General features: G+C 37.6%; 1 protein-coding gene across 8 annotated transcripts in view; it reads left to right on the top strand.

Annotated features, from left to right (window-relative positions):
• Positions 1 to 19,941, top strand: part of TENM3 (teneurin transmembrane protein 3) — a 603,842-nt gene that overhangs the window by 381,372 nt on the left and 202,529 nt on the right. The gene's annotated exons all lie outside the window — the stretch shown is intronic.

Here is a 19,941-nt window from a genome sequence, read left to right on the forward strand (position 1 = left end):
ATCACTCTCATCTCCTTCATTCAGTCTTGGCTCAGTGAGACTCACCCTCCTCTCCCTGTTTGAAATGGCAGCCCATTCCCCCATGCCACACTCCGGACTTCCCTATCCTACTCTTGTTTCTCTAAAGCACCTGTTGCCTACCGTGTTACCATGTAATTTGCTTTGTTGTTGTTTTTTTAATATTTTATTTATCTATTCATGAAAAACACAAAGAGGGAGAGAGAGAGGCAGAGACACAGGCAGAGGGAGAAGCAGGCTCCATGCAGGGAGCCTGACGCGGGACTTGATCTTGGGACTGTGGGATCATGCCCTGAGCGGAAGGTGGATGCTCAACTGCTGAGCCACCCAGGCATCCCTGTAATTCGCTTTGTAATTATATGTATTACTCACAGTCTTCCCCCAAAAAATATAATCCTCAAAAAGTCGATTTACTCTGTTTTGTTCACAGGAGTAATCCAAATGCCTAGAACAGTGCCTGGCACATACATAGATAGAGGGTACTTAAAAGATATTTATTGAGAGAGTCAGGTTGGAACGTTGGTTTTAATGGAAAGATACGAATTCACTATTGTCCCACTGAGTTTTAGAAGTTAGCAGTAGCTCTTTGAAGTGACAAAAACCGTCCATGCAGTTATGGGAGTTGCCGTGCATCTAGATCACCAGCAAGTCCTGTCCGCTCTACCTTCAGAATACATTTAGAATTTACCGATTTTCTCCATGTCTACCACTTTCACACTGCTACAGGCCACCATCATTTCTTACCTGAATTACTGCAGCAGCCCCACATAACGAACCACCTTGATTGGGCCCTGACCCCCTTCATATTGTAAGCACAGCCCAGTGAGTTGGAAGGTAAGGATCCAGGGAAGAGGAACATTAGAAGCTGCAGAAGAAGGGGAGTAAGTAATGACAGGGTGTCTGAGAGGAGGCTGCAGGAGGTTAGCTTAAGAACAAAAATAGAGCAAGGAAGACCAGGACCCCCTTTGCTTTGCAACTGCTGGGGAGTGACTTATGAAGATCGAGAGAGTCTAAGTAATGTTACCCCCCCTAAAACCGAAGACACTGATGACAGCAGCTATCAGGAAGCACGTAGAGACCCTGGAGCTGACAAAAATCTCTGTTGAGGAATGCATATGATACAGACACCTTCGAGAACCGTTGGACAGCTGATGTAAGATAAACATACACCCTCTGATCCAGTAACTGCCCTCGTAGATTTTTACCAAAAAGACACAAAAGCATATGTTTAAAAAGACTCGTACGAAAATGTTTAGAGCAGCCTCATTCATAAGAACCTGAAACTGGAAACATGTCCGGTGTCCATCAAAAGGAGACTAGGTTGTGGAACACCATTAAACAATAAAAAGGAACAAAACCACTGTTTTCACAACATGATGAGTGCATCTTTAAACATGTTAAGCAGTTGGGGCGCCTGGGTGGCTCAGTTGGTTGAGCGTCTTGACTCTTGATTCCAGTTCAGGTCGTGGTCTCAGGGTTGTGAGATCGAGCCCCACATCGGGCTCTGGGCTCAGCGCGGAGTCCCTTTGGGATTCTCTCTCTCCCTCTGCCCCTCTCGCTGCACTGTGCACATGCTCTCCATTTCTAAGGGGGAAGAAAAAAACCAGGTTAAGCAAAAGAAGCCAGACACGGAAGGGTACATGCTGTATGATTCCAGTTACGTGAATGTATATAAAACCCAAGAATACAAAAAAAACAAAAAAACAAAAAAACAAAAAAAAAAAAACCCAAGAATACATAGAAAACAGACTGATGATGTCAGGTCCCAGAGAGTGGCTGCCAGGAGTGGGGTGTGGGGCAGGGTGGAGGCAGGGGGCACAAGGGAGCTTTCTGGGTGAAGGAAATGTTTAACGACTTGTTTTAGCTGCTGGCTGTAGATGGACGTGCAGAGTTGCCAGACTGGTTGAACTGAACACTTCAGGTCCGTGCACTTCGTCTTAATTCGACCTCCATCAAAACATATATAATAAAAATGTAATGAACCCCTCTCATGAGATTCTGAGCTGAATAGGGAGGAGAATGATAGAAAAATGCAATGGCTCTAATCTTAGAAAAAAAAGTAAGATACCAAAGTCATTTCCTGAGCTTGATGTACAAGTGATTAGATTGGGAGATTAGAAAACGCTTAGTGAGGCCACTTTAAGGAATGTGACAGGAAGTCGACAAAACACAAGTACTAATAAGCAAAAGAGAGGTCAGTGCAGAAGTAGACGGTGTGGTGTGACCCTGGAAGCAGTCAGTATCATTTTGTGATTAGGGATGAGTAAATTAGGTAACTGCTAGTTAGGGAGTCTCGGATGTCTGTGTCCTTCTAGAAATCCCCCCAGTAAGGTGAAGTTTGAATCTGCCTCCAAGAGTGAGTTGAATTTTACCCAGGAGAGAAGGTGCAGGTCTGGATATATTGGGTCTAACTATTGTATTATTAAAATTAACTCCACTTGCTTCTTTTTGCTTTCTTTAGCTAATAGAAAATCTAAAATTATCTATATAGCTCACATTATATTTCTTTTGGACAGTACTGGGCTTGAAGCATGGAGAGAAGTTAAACTATTTCCATAATTGAAGCAAATGATGATAAATGTCTGGGCAAGGACTGTGGCAAGAGGGGAAAAGAGGAGCGGCGAAATTCAAGAGATGTTTCTTAGGACAGAGTTGACTGGCTTGGCATTCGGCAGTGCCCGAGTTATGGAGTGGGCCGAATCAGAGATGACTTGAAGATTTCTAACTTGGATAATAGTGGTTGGGATGGAATACCATATTTGACATGAGAGAAAACACAAGGGAGGAAAAAAATGAGATTTGTAAGTTTTGGAAGGAGGAGAATAATACCACATGTTGCGTTCTGGGCACTTGTCGTATATGAAATCATTTTATTTTTTAAATTTTTTTAAAGATTTTTATTTATTCATGAGAGACACAGAGAATAGAGAGAGAGGCAGAGGGAGAAGCAGGCTTCACGCAGGGAGCCTGACTGACGTGGGACTCAATCCCTGGTCTCCAGGATCACACCCTGGGCTGAAGGCGGCGCTAAACCGCTGAGCCACCTGGGCTGCCCATTAAATCATTTTAATGTCTGCAAACATGTAAGGAATGAAGATCCAGAATGGTTAAGTTAGTCAAAGATCAGTCAACTGGAAGTTGTAGAACTGGGGTTCAAACCCACACCAGTGGTGGTTCTAAATTATTTCAAAATTTGGGAAGCAAAAAAAAAAATTGGGGGGAAGCAAATGATAGTCTAGCTGCTTGAAGTAGTGATAGGTGGAAGCAAATGATAGTCTAGCCCCTCGAAGTAGTGATAGGTGTGTTTATCCTGAGGCACAATTCAAGAATGCTGTGTGTACCGTAATTACAGTTTTGCTGTAAGAACTGACAGGCTAACCCAGAATTTGGTAATCAAAATGGCAAGATTCGTTGTGGGGGGAGTGATTGTTAACTGAGTCCAAGATTACAAAATCTGTACCATTTGATATAAACAGCTCCAAACAAATAAAGGACAGTACCTCTAGTAAACAATAAACAGTAACTGTTCATTACTGTCTTCGAGGAGTAAAGGCATGCACTCTGAAGATGAATCTGTATTATTACAAGGACAGGCCCTAGTCATGCTTTGTACTTTGTTTTCTCTAGGTTTTGTCTTTCCAAAATTGAAGGTCAGGAAAAATACCCAGAACTCAAGTTATTTTGGTTGGTTTTTCCTGGTGAGACATTTTGGTATTGTGGCCTAGGTTTCAGACAATATAAATTTTCACTATAAAGTGACTACGTAAGAAACCATTGGTATGAGCATTTTAAGAATACATATTCCCCCCTTTATGTATATAATTAATACACAAGACTGCAAATTTTCAAGCAATGTGACATAAGTGTAAACTGTTACAAACCAAAACCCAAAGCTTTGGCACATAGGAATTAGGAATGATATGAACTGTCTTAAATTTGTTTTTTTTTTTAGATTTTATTTATTTATTTGACAGAAAGCACAAGCAGGGGGAGCAACAGAGGGAGAGGGAGAAGCAGACTCCCTGCTGAGCAGGGAGCTCCCAACGTGGGGCTTGATCCCAGGACCCCAGGATCATGACCTCAGCCGAAGGCAGATGCTTAACCCACTGAACCACCAGGCGCCCCAAGGAATGATATGAACTTAAAGACTTTGGACTGACGCAGGAGCACGTGGTTGATTTACACACAACAGCATGTTTTATGAACAGCCACACGCTAAAAATTAAACTTAAATGAGAACATTCTTATAAAGACAGTTGCTTCCCTGTCAAATCAGTCTTTTCAGGTGCATGTAAATAGCTGTCAATCTGGTGGAGCATGTATTTAAATGCCAAAGATAGTAATATAATATTTGATTAGTGCACTGAGTCACTTATTCTAGTACCATCTGCTAATCTTGGGCACAGGTCTACATTTCATTTGTAGTACCTTCAGCAACTCAATACCTTTGAATAATTCCAACAAGAGTTGACCTTGCAACACAGTCAGCATGGAGAAGCCTACTTATTTGCACATGGGTATTCCTGTTCTCAGTGACTTGTGACTCTTCCTAAATTTAGCCAAACTGGTATATCGAGATCTAGGTAGAAAAACCAGAAGGTATTCAAGTTAGAGACTTCTTCTAGTGGATTTAAAAGACACTAGAGATAGTTGTCTCTAGGTTTGATAAAGAGGCTCAAATTCACATACTAACTCAAATTCATTGTCGGTAACTTCCTGATTCAGGGTTTTGAGAAATTTATAAGGCCTCCATGGGGGCCTAGAGTGCTATATATAGTAATAATACCTGTTAGGGTTACAGACCTAGAGTGGACATGAGGGAATGGGAAGGGGAAGTAGCCGGGGCTTCATACAGTTCACCTCTGTTCCAGGGCATGGCTTGCTGATTCTGCGTGGGTCAAACAGTAACTAAAAAGCTATTATTTATCGATCATCTACTATCAATTACAAATTGTGACAGATATGATTTCTCATTGAGTTTCATTCTTCTTGAACCTCCAGAGTAGTAGCTGTTAATCCACATTTTTTACATTAGAAAAATGAGGCTTGGAGATTCAAACCCAAGTTGACTGGATTCCAAAGATATTGCTTAGTTCTTGTTTATCAGTATTGCTAAGATTCAAGTAGAAGGACCCACCTGAATAATAAGATTTTTTGGAATATAGCCAGTAACGTGAACTAAACATGTTTCTGATGTTGACAACATAAATTTATCAAATCCATTTAAAATGCTAATTTGGAAGAAATTTCTATAAAGTGTTGTCAAAATTTGTCAGTTTTCAAGTATATTCCTCTGAATAAATATTTAAGTAAAGTTTTTGACATGGAAATTAAGTCTCTGAATCCCTTTTTTGGGAAAGCATCACAATAATACAATGATGAAGTTCTGTAGACACCATCATAAACAAGTATTTATAAAAGAAACGGATATAATAAAAATGAAAAGAAATACTGAAAATCCAGTATATTTGTGTATTAGCCTAGTTTCCTACATTGAATGAATGCCACAGATATTTATGACTTTCAAGCACTGTATCGTTGAAATTTCTAAAGACCTACCCAAGGATTTGCAGTGGGTTGCTGAGAAACAAATATAGGGAAATGGAGTGCTGAAGCTTTATAATAGAATTGGATTTTTTGTGTGATTTCATATTTAAAAGAAAGTTTATTTATACTTTACTTCTTTACATTCCCAAAGGTTATAATGTTTTATTTATTGCTAAGGAAAAATATTGAGATTCATATTTCACACTTCATTGAAATGATTATACTTAAGCAGGAATTCTCATGATTTATTACAATTTATACAGCTGAAAACATGCGTTTTCTTGTTCAGAAATAAAAATAAATTAATTAACTACAATAAAATATCAACAACTAAAAAGAATTCTTAAAGGCCTTTAGCTCAAAAGAAAAAAAAGCCCTTTCATTTATGCTTGGAAAAGTATTCTGATTCATAAAAACTTAGTTCTTGAACATACTGTCTTCTGCCTTTGTCTCGGTTTATCCAAAGTCCCATAAACTGGGCAATTTAGATTTTTTATGTGAGGCTGGATATTTATATTCTTTCATATGCCATTTTTCAATCTTCTATTATTATTTTTCAGACTTTATTTATTTATTCATGAGAGAGACAGAGACAGAAGCAGAGACGTAGGCCGAGGGAGAAGCAGGCTCCCTGCAGGGAACCCAGTGCAGGACCCCAGGATCAGGACCTGAGTCAAAGGCAGATCCTCAACCACTGAGCCACCCAGGTGCCCCGGGTTTTTTTGTATTTTTTTTTTCAGTCTTTTAAAATGACCAGTCATGGACAGCCCTGGTGGCTCAGAGGTTTAGTGCCACCTTCAGCCCAGGGTGTGATCCTGGGGACCCGGGATCGAGTCCCACATCAGGCTCCCTGCATGTAGCCTGCTTCTCCCTCTGCCTGTGTCTCTGCCTCTCTCTCTGTGTCTCTCATGAATAAATAAATAAATCTTTTAAAAAATAATAAAATACAATGACCAGTCATGTCAAAATGATTCCCCTAACATGTAGATTTCTGCTCTTATCAGAATGGAATTTACCACAGCTTTATTATTTATTTTACACTTTCTTCCAGAAAGGATACTTATAAGGAGTATGAGGGTTTAACTTATGGATTATTTTCATTTGATATGCATTACTTCATGCATTTATTTATTGCCATCTCTACTAAATTGCATTGATGAAACTTCTGCTTCATTAGTCTCTTGCTTTTGAAATGAAGGAAGCATCCTTAAGCAAAGGAATTTTTCTGAGCTACTATATAAAGAATTATTTAAAATGTTAAAGCATTTCATTGAGCCATTCATAGGTGCTATCTATTGTATACATTTTTTATTATTTTATTTATTTATGAGAGAGGAGACAGAGAGAAGGGCAGAGGGAGAGGGACAAGCAGACTCCACACTGAGTACAAAGCCTAACGCAGGGCTTGATCCCACGACCCCAGGACATAACCCGAGCTGAAACCAAGAGTCAGACGCCCAACTGCCTGAGCCACCCAGGCACCCCTCTGTTGTATATTTTAACTCAGATGGAACACAAATTAAAATATATTGTCTTTGCCTTCTTGACAATAATTTAAATGATATGTGTAGATAAAGCTTTAACTGACAAATAAGCAATTAACATACTTAAATTTGGTTATATTTTGTTCTTTTTTTTTTTTCTTTCCCTACCCTGCCACTGCCCTGCAAACCCTCCCTCCTCCCCACAAGATTGTGTAGTAAGAAGGTAAACTTATCAATAATACTTATTTCAAAAAGGAAAATCTTTACAATGCAATTGCAGATGGTAAAACAGTTTATTCTGCTCATAGATGTCGAGCATATGTTTCCTTTTTTTAAAAATAACTTTACAGATAGGCCTGAAATCTGGCTATTTTTACAGGTTATCTCACCAACTTCTGCTAAACTTCCAGCTAACACAAACCCTACAATTTTTGGTTTTATAACTGTAATTTTTACCTTATAAGCAAAGGACAAGAAAAAGTTCTTACTGTTGTGGAAGCAGTTAACAGGTTTATGTTTAAAAGTGGTCAGCGTAGGGACACCTGGGTGGCTCAGTGGTTGAGCGTCTGCCTTTCAGCTCAGGTCATGATCCTGGGGTCCTGGGATCAAGTCCTGCATCAGGCTCCCCACAGGGATCCTGCTTCTCCCTATGCCTGTGTCTGCCTCTCTCTGTATCTCTCATGAATAAATAAGTAAAATCTTTAAAACAAAACAAAACAAAACTGGTCAGCATAGAAATGTAGTAAAATGATATATAACGGAAACATACACACACACACAGAGGGCTTTAAGCTGGGGAAATCTGCATAGGAAAGGTGAATTGTATCAATGTCATGGTATAAATTTTGCAAGATGTTGTGTTGGGAGAAATTAAAGGAAGTATATACATACCTCTCTATATATTATTTCTTAAAACTGCCTAAGAATCTACATTTATCCCAAAATTTCAGTTTTAAAAAAAATACAACTGGTTAGTAATTTTCAAGAGCCAGATGGTGAATATTTTAGCCTTTTTAAGGGGGCATGAGGTGGCAACTGCTCAAATTCATTATAGTGCAGAAGCAGTCTAACATAAACAAGTGGGTGTGACACTGTTCTTTTGAAATTTTATTTACAAAAAGCAGACTTACAGTTTGCAGACCTCTGGTTTTAAAAAAAGACAGGAGCTTTTATTTAATGTTCTATATGCTACTCCATTCTAAAAAAAAATGGTAACAAAAGTAAATCATATATTTGTAATGCTTTAATTTGCAGTTTATTTCTGTGTTCATGATTTTCTTAATTTGCACAAATATACATACAGTATACATATGCAGTTACATTTATTTTAAATATTCTGTAAAGCACTTCTTGGGTACCATGTTTCTGTATTTTGGGAAGTCAAAATGAGTTAAAGTTGTTTGACGTAGAAAAGTAGGAAACCCTTTTTAGGCAGACTGCTGTATGAAAGGAAGACAGACATGGAATTTCTATCCTAAAATTCTCATCTGTAAACTTGAGCAGTAAGCAGTTAAGGAGCGAGAGTCTAAGTAGAAAATTAGCCACTTTCTGTGCTTTCCTTTCTTTTTAGCCATTATGTCCAAGGCTTGAACATCCTCTGCAAGAATTTAGGCTGCGTTCAATTACTTTCATTTTCAGGGTGCAATAAAGCATTACCGTAAGTAGAATCTAACTTTGAGTAAGAGTGTACTCAGACTGATGTTTCAGACAATTTCCAAAAAATCAACTTTACGAGATTTCAGTATTTATTCCGTAGACTTTTTGGTTCACTTTTTCTTTCTCTCCACGCTGCCACATCATGAGCATAGTTTTAAGAAATCGGCTTCAGTTTCCATTGATTCCAATTGCTTTCTTCCCATATGATTCTTTTTCCTTCTGCTGCTTCATTTCTTTTTTATGTGAGTGGCTTGTGTGGAAAAGCCTCTTGAATTGTGGGACAAAAAAGAAAAGAATACGCTTTACGGAGACATACATGCGTGTTAAGGTTTCCTCAGTGCCATGGAGTGGTAGAAAGACTTTGCAATTTCAAAGAAGAGGCAATATAAACACAACAGGGCACTGGTGAGAAAAAAAGATTTAATGTCCACAATTTAGCAGAAATATATACCGGTTCTGAATTGATTTCCAGAATGATTAGAGTGATGAGAGCCGAGTAAGGTTGGCATGATGAGATTGAGTGATTTTAAGGAATTTCAGGAGATGAAAGGATTTCTGAGTTTTTGAAAATTCCATGCACATCCATCTCTTTCACCCTACCCTTCATTTAATCTGTTGCTAAGATAATCAATTTATTCGACCTCTTTATTATCTCTGGACTGTGGCCCTGCATCTTTATCCCCATTGAGGGCTTTGCTTTATGTACTCTGTGCAATCCTGCAGCTATCTACTAACCTTCCTCACTCACCGCTCATGCAGACAAAACACACACGCTCGCTTGCTCGCTCATCCCACATGCATCCCCCATGGTGCTGCCAGAGTGATCTTCATAACATGCATCTGGACCTTGTCATTTGCTTAAAACCACTCAGCAGCTCCCTGTTGCTAGCACAATACTGGGTGAACACTACAGCCAATACAATGCAAGGCAAGGCAAGTCAAAATCTTTTTCCTTCCTGTGTTTCCAGCTTCATTTCCTAAGTCATTTGCCTTTCTCCTGCCCTATCCCAGCACCCGGTGCACCCTTTATGCCCCAGCCAGTCTGCAGTATGGCTTTATCGTGCTCCATGTCATCTTCTTGCCTTTGCTTCTTTCCCCATTATCCTGAAGCCTTCTCAGCCCAAAATACACATTCCTCAGGACAACTTAAGCATTATTTTAATTAGAAAAGCCTTGTGTGAGTCTTTCAGAATCGAGCATATTTCATCTCTTAGATAATTTGCCAGATAATACTTGATCGCTTTGTATGTTTATACCCAAGAGTTGGAGGGCAATATGGTATAGAGGGAAAAAAAGCTTTGAGTCAGATGCAGTGAGAGCTACCAAAGGACAGGAAACAATCTGTCAACTCCACGTTGAATTACTAGTACCTGCCGGGTGCCTGAAATACTGTGGGTATTCAGTGTGTATGTCTTGTATGAATTATTGGATGAATGAATGAATCAATCAATCAATAAAGGAAAAGTTTGTGTCTTATTCATTGGAATTGAATGGAATATCAGCCTGGGAGACATTTCTAAAGGTATTAAGGGTTTAAATGAAGACCACCTCCCACCCTCCGCCTTTTGTAGTATTGCTATAATGAAGGAATGAATATCTAAAGGGGATTTCTAACCGGTAGGTTACAGAGGAAATGGTTTCTGAAATAGCTTTGGAGTCATCATCAAATGGACTCACTACATTAACAACATAGAGCATATAATGAATCTGGAAGAAAAAAGTATGTAAGTTGGGTAATATATTCTATTTTATTTTTATTTAGTTTTTAAAGATTTTATTTATTTATTCATGAGAGACACAGAGAGAGAAAGGTAGAGAGAGAACCAGGCTCCATGCAGGGAGCCCGATGCAGGACTCGATCCCGGGACTCCAGGATCACACCCTGGGCCAAAGGCAGGCGCTAAACCGCTGAGCCACCCAGGGATCCCCATATGTTCTGTTTTAAACACTAATAGGGTTACCATGCATGTAAGTTATACACTTCTTTTTTCCAGTTTTGACTATCCTGACAGTTCCTCAAATGCTTAGCAACCTATAGGCTATCTTAACAAAATGTCCTATCATGTAAACATTTCTAAACCATTGTCAACATAGCTACACTCTAAGTTTTTAAACTACTATATCCCTTATGTTACAGTAGGTGCCCAATAAGTATGTGTGGAGTGGATAAACAAACCATTACCAAATGATTGTATTCAGCTCCTACATTTAAAAAGCTAGTCCCCAAATCCTTGGACTCTTGACAAGCACCCAGATTAATCTTCCTTCCACTTCTTTTCCCACACTAAGCCTCTTGCAGAGCACCTCTGCATAGCCTTACTATATCAGGTAAAAATTCTGCTACTTGGATTTTTAAAGTCATTAACTAGTCCCACGTTAGTCTATCCAGAACGCTCTCTTCACTTGCTTTCCAGACCAGTGTCACTGCTCACCTCCTGGTCTTTTTTTTATGATGGCCTTGTTGACTTGTCTATATCTTTGCCTCTCCTCTTGGTTTATCTAAATTTTAGCCTATACTTTAAGCCTTGCAAACTAACCCCAGTACAAAGCAAAGGTTTCTGTATTTTCTTTCTCCACATACTTTGAATTTCTTAAATTATTTTTTTCACTTGCCTGAAATATGTGTTCTAGATGCTTCAAGTATATAAATCCTATCTCCAAAAACACCATAAGCTCCATTAGGCCAGTCAGCCTGTCTTCTCCTCCTGTATCTCCACAGTTCTTGACCGTTATTGGGGAAATAAAATTTGGGCTTGTGGTTTGGCAGCAGTGAACCTTTTTTTGATTCAAGAAGAGTGCATTTATGGAAATGAAATTGCCCATTGTATGCAAGATAGACTGGTGTGGAGTCAATAGACAAAGATGTCAGCATACAATTTTTCATAGGGTTTATTCTTAGTCAGCAGACAATTTTTATTTAATAAATGAGGGATGGGGGGGATGATAAGGGTCTAGATGCAGTGAGGCAATGGGAATCCAGTGAAGGATACATAATCAAGATACCTCTTTAATCAGCTAACAACAAACTTGTTGATGATAGAATATAAAGGATCAAAGAGAGTAAGAGTCAAAAAATGTCACCAAACGTTTGAGAAGAAAGTGGTCATTTCAGTGGAAAAGTGAAATGGTTGAGAAAGAGGTGATGAGTTGGGCAGGGGTATGGAAGGAGCATCGGGATGACTTTAGTTTTGTGCAGATTGGCAATGCACATGGAGAAGATAAATACAATTCCTTTTAAGGTGTGTTAGGCTAAGAATAATGACATTATGTTGGCTACAGTGGATTTTAAAAATTGTATCCACAGATTCAAAAATCTCTCTTCCTCCTTCCCAATCTAGATATGCTATCTACATTCATCTTCAGGGATCATACTTTACGTTGATTTTGTTTCAAAATCACATTGGTTTGTTTTGAAGCAAAGTTGTTCCGGTGGTCTGGTACAGAGAAAAGTTCATTGAAACTCTCATACTAGTATAATTTCGTTGTAATCCCCATTTCAAATGTAATGGATCGGAGCCCACTAGAAAGGAGGAGACATACCAGGAACTAATTTACCTGTGAGAATGCAGAGGGGCAGAGGCAGAAATCTTAGTTCTTTTTTGTTTTTTAAGATTTTATTTCTTTATTCATGAGAGACACAGAGAGAAAGAGGCAGAGACACAGGCAGAGGGAGAAGCAGGCTCCATGCAGGGAGCCCGATGTGGGACTCGATCCTGGGACTCGATCCTGGGACTCCAGGATCACACCCTGGGCTGAAGGCAGGCACTAAACCGCCGAGCCACCCAGGGATCCCCAGAAATCTTAGTTCTTTTAAGAAAATTGCATGATGAGGTTTGTTTTTGCTGCTGCTGTTTCTGTTGCTTTGAATAGGTTAAAACTATGCTTGAGGACCATTAGAGGACAGAAATCAAATCTTAATCAGTCTTGATGTTTTTTTTTTTTTTTTTCCTGTTTAAAAGAAAGGTTCAGATTCACTTTAAAGCCTAGGGAGTTTAATTAAAGTAAGTAGAGACAAAAGTACTCTTTTGAGAGCTGTCATTTCTCTTAGTACGACACTATTAATAATGTGGTGTAATGCTATTTTGGAAGTTTGGTTTTTTCCTTCTCTTTTGTCTTGCTCTGACTCTTTTCTATATTCTAAATGAAAGGGGAATAAAGCACTTAAAGGAAGGTACTCTACTAAATTCACTGTCTCCTTATGCACCACACTATCTCTGACCTCAGCTGTGCTTCTTTGAAGAAATAACCCTTGCAGGCACTGTCTTTTTTTTTTTTTTTCCCTTTCCCTTCCTCTTTTGTTGTGAGCCTCTTTTTAACCAACAACATGTGCAGGGTTCTTCACAAAGAAGTTTTTTTTTCCCAATTAGGGTGAAAACCAGATCATTATGTGACCGTTTCGTTGTGAGTGTAACTTCTTTTTTGACAGCTCCATTAGCTCTACCCAGTTATAAATCTTCATATTTCTGACTTGCCTTGAAATCAGAAAGCGTTTTCATTATGCTAGTCTTTGTGAGCAACAAGCATGAATGGAGGCTTGGCAGACATCACAGGCTCATCGTGGGACTTACCTGGTTTACAACTTCTTACGAGGGCAAAATGTTTACTGCTTAAACCTGATGATTTAGCTTTGATTGCTAATTATGTGGGGCACAGTTTTGAATTTAAAGAGTGTTTCTGAGGTCACTTTTCGTTTTTGTGTGTACAGATAATGTGCTACCTGTAACTTGGATTTCACGATCTTTGTTGTTTGAAAGTTAATTAGTATTCTTTGTTAGAATACCTTCTCATTCGCTTGAATAAGCGTTTAATTTCATCTGTCTTTGTCACTTGATTTTGGTGAATATTTTAGAAGCCAAACAATATATTTAAGGTGTGCTACCTCTAATTGCATCGATGTGTGGAAAGCGATTATTAAACTGATAATACCAATTATACTTCTATTCTATTCTCATACTCTGTTTTTATAACATGCGTGAGGTTGAAAAATTAGGATTACCCAGTATTTTAACACGATAGGTAAGAAATAAGAAATGATAAGGGAAGCAGATATTATTTTGTATTTTGATGTCCTTATTGCAATATAAGCACGGCAGTGTATAATGAACTTAAGAAGTTAAAGAGTTAACAGTTCTTTATAAACCAGAAGGCCATTAACTTTTAATAATGCCGTCTCAAATATTTGTCTGTAAATTGTGGTGATAATCAAAGACGAGCCTATGGGATTGTGCTTTGTAGTACTGTTTGATTTGATAACTCTGGTAATCCCTTAAGCACGTTAGGAAAAATATTTTATGCTTACATTAGCAACTATTGTGAGTTTGTAAAATAACCTGCCAACCTCAAGATGTACTAGAAGGACAAGAAGAAAAGCAATTATATCTCAGATTTTGTTTGGTTTCTTTTTAGGATGATTACTTTTAGAAATATTTTTTTAATCTAATAATTTGTGTTTCTCACCCTGAGAAAGAGATGAACTGGCTTCAGAAAATTAAAAAAATGATACGTAACACTGTCTATATACTAAAAAGTATTGAGCTTTTTTATAAAACTTGAAAATAATATCCAATTTTTTTAAATCTGTGTTCCCCATTTAAAATGCTGTGTAGTTTCCCTGTAATAAAACGATGCTTTCGCTATTACTGTGGATTGTGGTCTTCACCATGGCCTTAACTAGATTGCATTCTGATCTGGACTCAAAATAAAGCAAGCATTTCTTCATTTAAAATTGAATTTCTGGGGCACCTGGGTGGCTCAGTGGTTGAACGTCTGCCTTCGACTCAGGTCTTGATCCCGGAGTCCCGGGATCGAGTTCCACATCAGGCTCTCCCGCAGGGAGCCTGCTTCTCCCTCTGCCTATGTCTCTGCCTCCCTCTGTCTCTCTCATAAATAAATTAATAAAATCTTAAAAAAACAAAATTTCTAATAAGTTGAAATAAAAATAAAATTGAATCTCTTCTATTTTTAATGGTGATAAAATTGATATATAACAATACATAAGTTTCAGGGGTTCTACATTCTGATTCACCATCTGTCTGCCCAACAAAGTGATCACCACTAACAGCCTAGTTATCCTCCACCACCACAGCGTTGATCCTCTTCACCCACCCATTTCACTCATCCTTCTCCTTCTTCCCCACCTGTAACTACCATTTTGTTCTCTGTATCTATGGGTTTTTGTTTTGTCTGTTTTGGGTTTTTAGATTTCACTTGGATTTCACATATAAGTGAAATCAGACTGTATTTGTCTTTCTCCATCTGACTTATTTCACTTAGCATAATACCTTCAAGATCCATTCATGTTGTTGCAAATGGCAAGAGTTCTTTTTTTTTTTTTTTTTTTTTTTAAGATTTATTCATTCATTCAGAGAGAGCGAGAGAGAGGCAGAGACACAGGCAGAGGGAGAAGCAGGCCCCATGCAGGAAGCCTGATGCAGAACTCGATCCCGGGTCTCCAGGATCACACCCCAGGCTGCAGGAGGCACTAAACCACTGCGCCACCGGGGCTGCCCGAGTTCATTCTTTTTTTATGGCTGAGTGGTATTCCATTCCATTCCATTAAGACAGACAGACACACACACACACCCCACATCTTCCTTATTCATTCATCCATTGATGCATATTTAGGTTGCTTCTATTTCTTGGCTACTGTAAATAATGCTGCACTGAACATAGGGGTGTGTATATCTTTTTGAATTTCATATTCTTCAGATAAACACTGAGAAGTGAAATTGCTGGATCCTCTAGGTAGTTCTATTCTTGATGTTTTTTAAGATTTTATTTATTTATTCATGAGAGACACAGAGACAGAGAGAGAGGCAGAGACACAGGCAGAGGGAGAAGCAAGCTCCATGCAAGGAGCCTGACGTGGGACTTGTCCCGGGTCTCCAGGATCATGCCCTGGGCTGAGGGCGGTGCTAAACCTCTGAGCCACTTGGGCTGCCCTATTTTTGCTTTTTTTTTTTTTTGAGGAACCTCTATGCGTTTTCTATAGTGTCTGTACCAATTTGCATCCCTACCAGCAGCATAAAAGGGTTCTTTTTTCTCTATATCCTTGCTAACACTTGAGTATGTATTTGGAAAAATGTTTATTTTCTCTGTCCATTTTTAAAACAGGTTGTTTGTTTTGCTGTTGTTGGGTGATATGAATTTTGTGTATATTTTGGATATTCGTGCCTTGTCAGATACATGATTTGCAAAAATCTCCCATTCAGTAGGCTCTCTTTTCATTTTGATGTTGGTTTCTTTCACTGTGGAAAAACTTTTTAGTTTGATGTAATCCCATTTATTTATTTTTTATTTTGTTTCCCTTGCCTTTGGAATCAGATCCACAAAATATTGCTAAGACCAATGTTGAGTATTCTCTTTTAGGAATTCTATGATTTCAGGTCTTTACAAGTCTTTAATCCATTTGAATTAATTTTTGTGTATGATGTTAAGATAGAGGTCACCTGTCATTCTTTTGCATATGGCTGTTCAGTTTTTTCAACACCATTATTGAAGCGACTGTCCCATCTCTATCATATGTTCTTAGCTCCTCTGTCATAAATTAATTGTTGATATATGTATGGGTTTCATTTAGTTCCGTTCCACTGATCTACCTATTTTTGTACCAACACCATACTGTTCTGACGACTACAACCTCGTGGTATAGTTTGAAATGAGGGAACATAGTGCCTCCAGTTTTGTACTCTCTCAAGATTGTGTTGGCTCTTCAGTATCTTTTATGGTTCCATAAAAATTTTAGAATTATTTGTTCTCATTCTGAGATAAATGCCGTTAGAATTCTGATGGGAATTGCTTTGAATATGTAGATTGCTTTGGGCAGTATGGACATTTTAATAATATTAATTCTTCCAATCATGAGCACAGAATATCTTTTCATTCATTTATTTATGCCTTCAGTTTCTTTCATCAGTGTTTTCTAGTTTTCAGTGTACAGGTCTCTTTCACTTCCTTCATTAAATTTATTCCTAGGTATTTTATTCTTTTTGGTGCAATTGTAAATAGAGGTTTTTAAAATTTCTCTTTCTAATAATACATTATTAGTCATATAAATGCTAAGATTCCTGAATGTTGATTTTGAATCCTGCTACTTTACTGAATTTATTTATTCTAACATTTTTTGGTAGAATCTTAAAGATTTTCATATATAATATTATGTCATCTGCAAATAGTCACAGTGTTACTAATTCAAATGCCCTTTTATTTCTTTTACTTGCCTAATTGCTGTGGCTAGAATTCCAATACTTTGTTGAATAAAAATGATGACACTGGACATCCTTGTCTTGTTCCTGATCTTACAGGGAGAGCTTTCAGATTTTTACCATTAAGTATGATGTTGAGTAGTATGATAACTGTGGGTTTGTCATATGTGGCATTTATTATGTTGAGGTATATTCCCTTTATAACCACTTGTAGAGTTTTTATCATAAATGGATGTTGAATCTCATCAAATATTTTTTTGTATCTATTGAGGTGATCATATGCTTTTATTACCCATCTTGTTAATGTACTACATCACATTGATTGATCTATGGATATGATATTGAACCAACCTGCATTCCTAGAATAAATTCCACTTGATCATGGTCTATAATCCTTTAGTAAGTTTGCTAATATTTTGTTGAGAATTTTTATCTATGTTCATCAATGATACTGGCCTGTGTTTTTCTTTTCTTTTTTTTTTTTTTTTTCTTTTTTTTTTTTGTGGTGTCCTTATCTGGTTTTGATATCAGGGTGACACTGGCCTCAGAAAATGAATTTGGAAGTGTTTGCTCTTCCATATTTTGGAAGAGTTTAGAAGAATAGGTATTAAATCTCCTTGTTTTGGTAAAATTTACTGGTGAAGCCGTCTGGTCCTAGACCTTTTTGTTTGTCAGGAAGTTTTTGGTTACTGATTCAATCTCTTTACTAGTAATTAGTCTATTCAGTTTTTCTGTTTCTTCATGACTCAATCTTGGAAGATTCTATGTTTTTAGAAATGCATTAATTTCTTCTAGATTGTCCAATTTGTTGGTGTCTATTCATAGTAGTCTCAAATGGTCATTTCTATTTCTGTGGTGCCAGCTGTAACTTCTCTTTCATTTCTGACTTTATTAGAACCCTGTCTCTTTTTGTCTTGCTTGGTCTAAAGGTTTGATAGTTTTGTATATCTTTTCAAAGAACCAGGTCTTAATTTCATTGATCTTTATTATTTCCTCTTTTCTATTGACTGTGCGCTTTGTTTCTTCTTTTCTTAGCTCTTTTATGTGTAAAGTTAGATTATTTGTGATTTTTTTTTGTCTTGCGTTTTTGAGGTAAGCCTGTATTACTATGATCTTCCCTCTTAGAACTGCTTTTGCTGCATCCCCAAATTTTGGTATGTTGTATATCTCTTTTCATTTGTCTCTAGGTACTTGTTCATTTCTTATTTGATTTTTTCATTTACCCATTGGTTGTTCAGCAACATGTTCAATTTTTACATTGTTGTGGTTTTCCCAGTTTTCTTCTTGTAATTGATTTTTAGCTTTATACCATTGTGGTTAGAGAAGAAGTTTGATATGCTTTCAGTTTTCTTGACTTTATTGAGACTTGGTTTGTGGCCTAACATGTGCTGTATCCTGGAGAATGTTCCATATGCACTGAGAACAGTGCATTTTGCAGTTTCGGGATAGAACGTTCTGTATATATCTGTGAAGTACATCTGGTCTAATGTGTTGTTTAAGGCCAATGTTTTCTTAGTCTGCAGGACTATCTTAAAGCTAACATTTCATCTTCATTTTCTTCTTGACAACATGTCTAAATCAAAACTGACAAAAATAATTATCCCTGTATAAATTAGTATGGGAAGCTTTGGAGGCATATTCTGTGACCATTGCCAGAGTTCTTAATTTCTCAGTACTTTCTTTCCTTGCTTACGAAATAGGACTAAATACCAACAGTTTATGGTGGCTGTGAGATTAAATAAATTAATGTATGTTGAGTACAGAGCCTAATGAATGTAACAGACTTTAATGAGTATAAAATTTCCTCTGTAGATTTCTGCCCCTCCACCCCACGGTGCCCCCCAGTTTTGCATTTAGGATCTATAAAGTTACATTAAGCCTGGATTTTTAGAAACTCTCTTTTATTTTTTTTTAATTTTTTAAAGACCTTATTTATTCAATCATGAGAGACAGAGAGAGAGAGGCAGAGACGTAAGCAGAGGGAGAAGCAAGCAGGCTCTCTGTGGGGAGACGGATGCAGGACCCGATCCCAGGACCCCGGGATTATGACCTGAGTCAAAGGCAAAGGCTCAACCACTAAGCCACCCAGGTGCTCTAGAAACTCCCTTTTAGATTTACAGTAACTTCTTTCTGAAATTACTGGGTAAAGTAATTTAATTATGGCTAGCAAAAAATAAAAAATAAAATAGGGAAAAATATGTAGTTCTTTTGTCTTTTTCTTTCTTTTTTTTTGTAGTGAAGAGCATTATCTTTTAAGCACACAAATTTTTTTGAGTAGCAGGGGTTAAAGGAATTGTTATAGACTGGCTATGGATGTGTTGGAATGCTTTAGAAAATCGATTCTCGCTAATGGAGAGAATGTTTTTAAAGTGAACTATTACCATTCCTTCAGTGAACCACATACAGCAGAAAAAATTCAAGTAAACATTGAAGGAGAGGCAAGCTCTTCCTTATAGAATTAATGAGAATTGCAGTGATCCGCCGTGGGGAATTAGAATTTGAAAAACCTTTTCCATGTGCATTATTCCCTAAAGTCTAGAACCAGATAAGTAGACTCTAATTTTAAATGTGCAATTATCCAAACAAGATGAATGTGCAGGGCAACGCTGGATAAGACTGTCGATCTTCATGTTAATATTTTTATTCTCCTTTATAATAGACATATAGTTGGCAAAAGCCACATGTCTGTGAGATCCCTAAAGACCAGCTAACTCAAGAGACGTAGCCAGCTTTATCTTACATCAACTCTGGAGATACAGCCCAAGGGAGACACGTCCCAGAATAAACCCCTTACTATTGTCCTTTATAATGTCTTTCTTTGGTCAGTTGTTTTATCATGAGTAGATGATTTTGTTTTGTTTTGAAGGAATATTTGATAACAAGTTAGATCACATATGCTTATCTAACATGTATTTTTATATCACAGAAGCTGAAGGAAAGCATCCTGTTCATTGGTAAAAATGGCCTGCTTGATGTATGTACACTTCTGTGCAGTTTTAAATACGCTGTAATTGTAACTCCAAACAAGAATT

The sequence above is a fragment of the Canis aureus genome, chromosome 15, assembly GCF_053574225.1.
Source record: "Canis aureus isolate CA01 chromosome 15, VMU_Caureus_v.1.0, whole genome shotgun sequence".
NCBI lineage: Eukaryota > Metazoa > Chordata > Mammalia > Carnivora > Canidae > Canis > Canis aureus.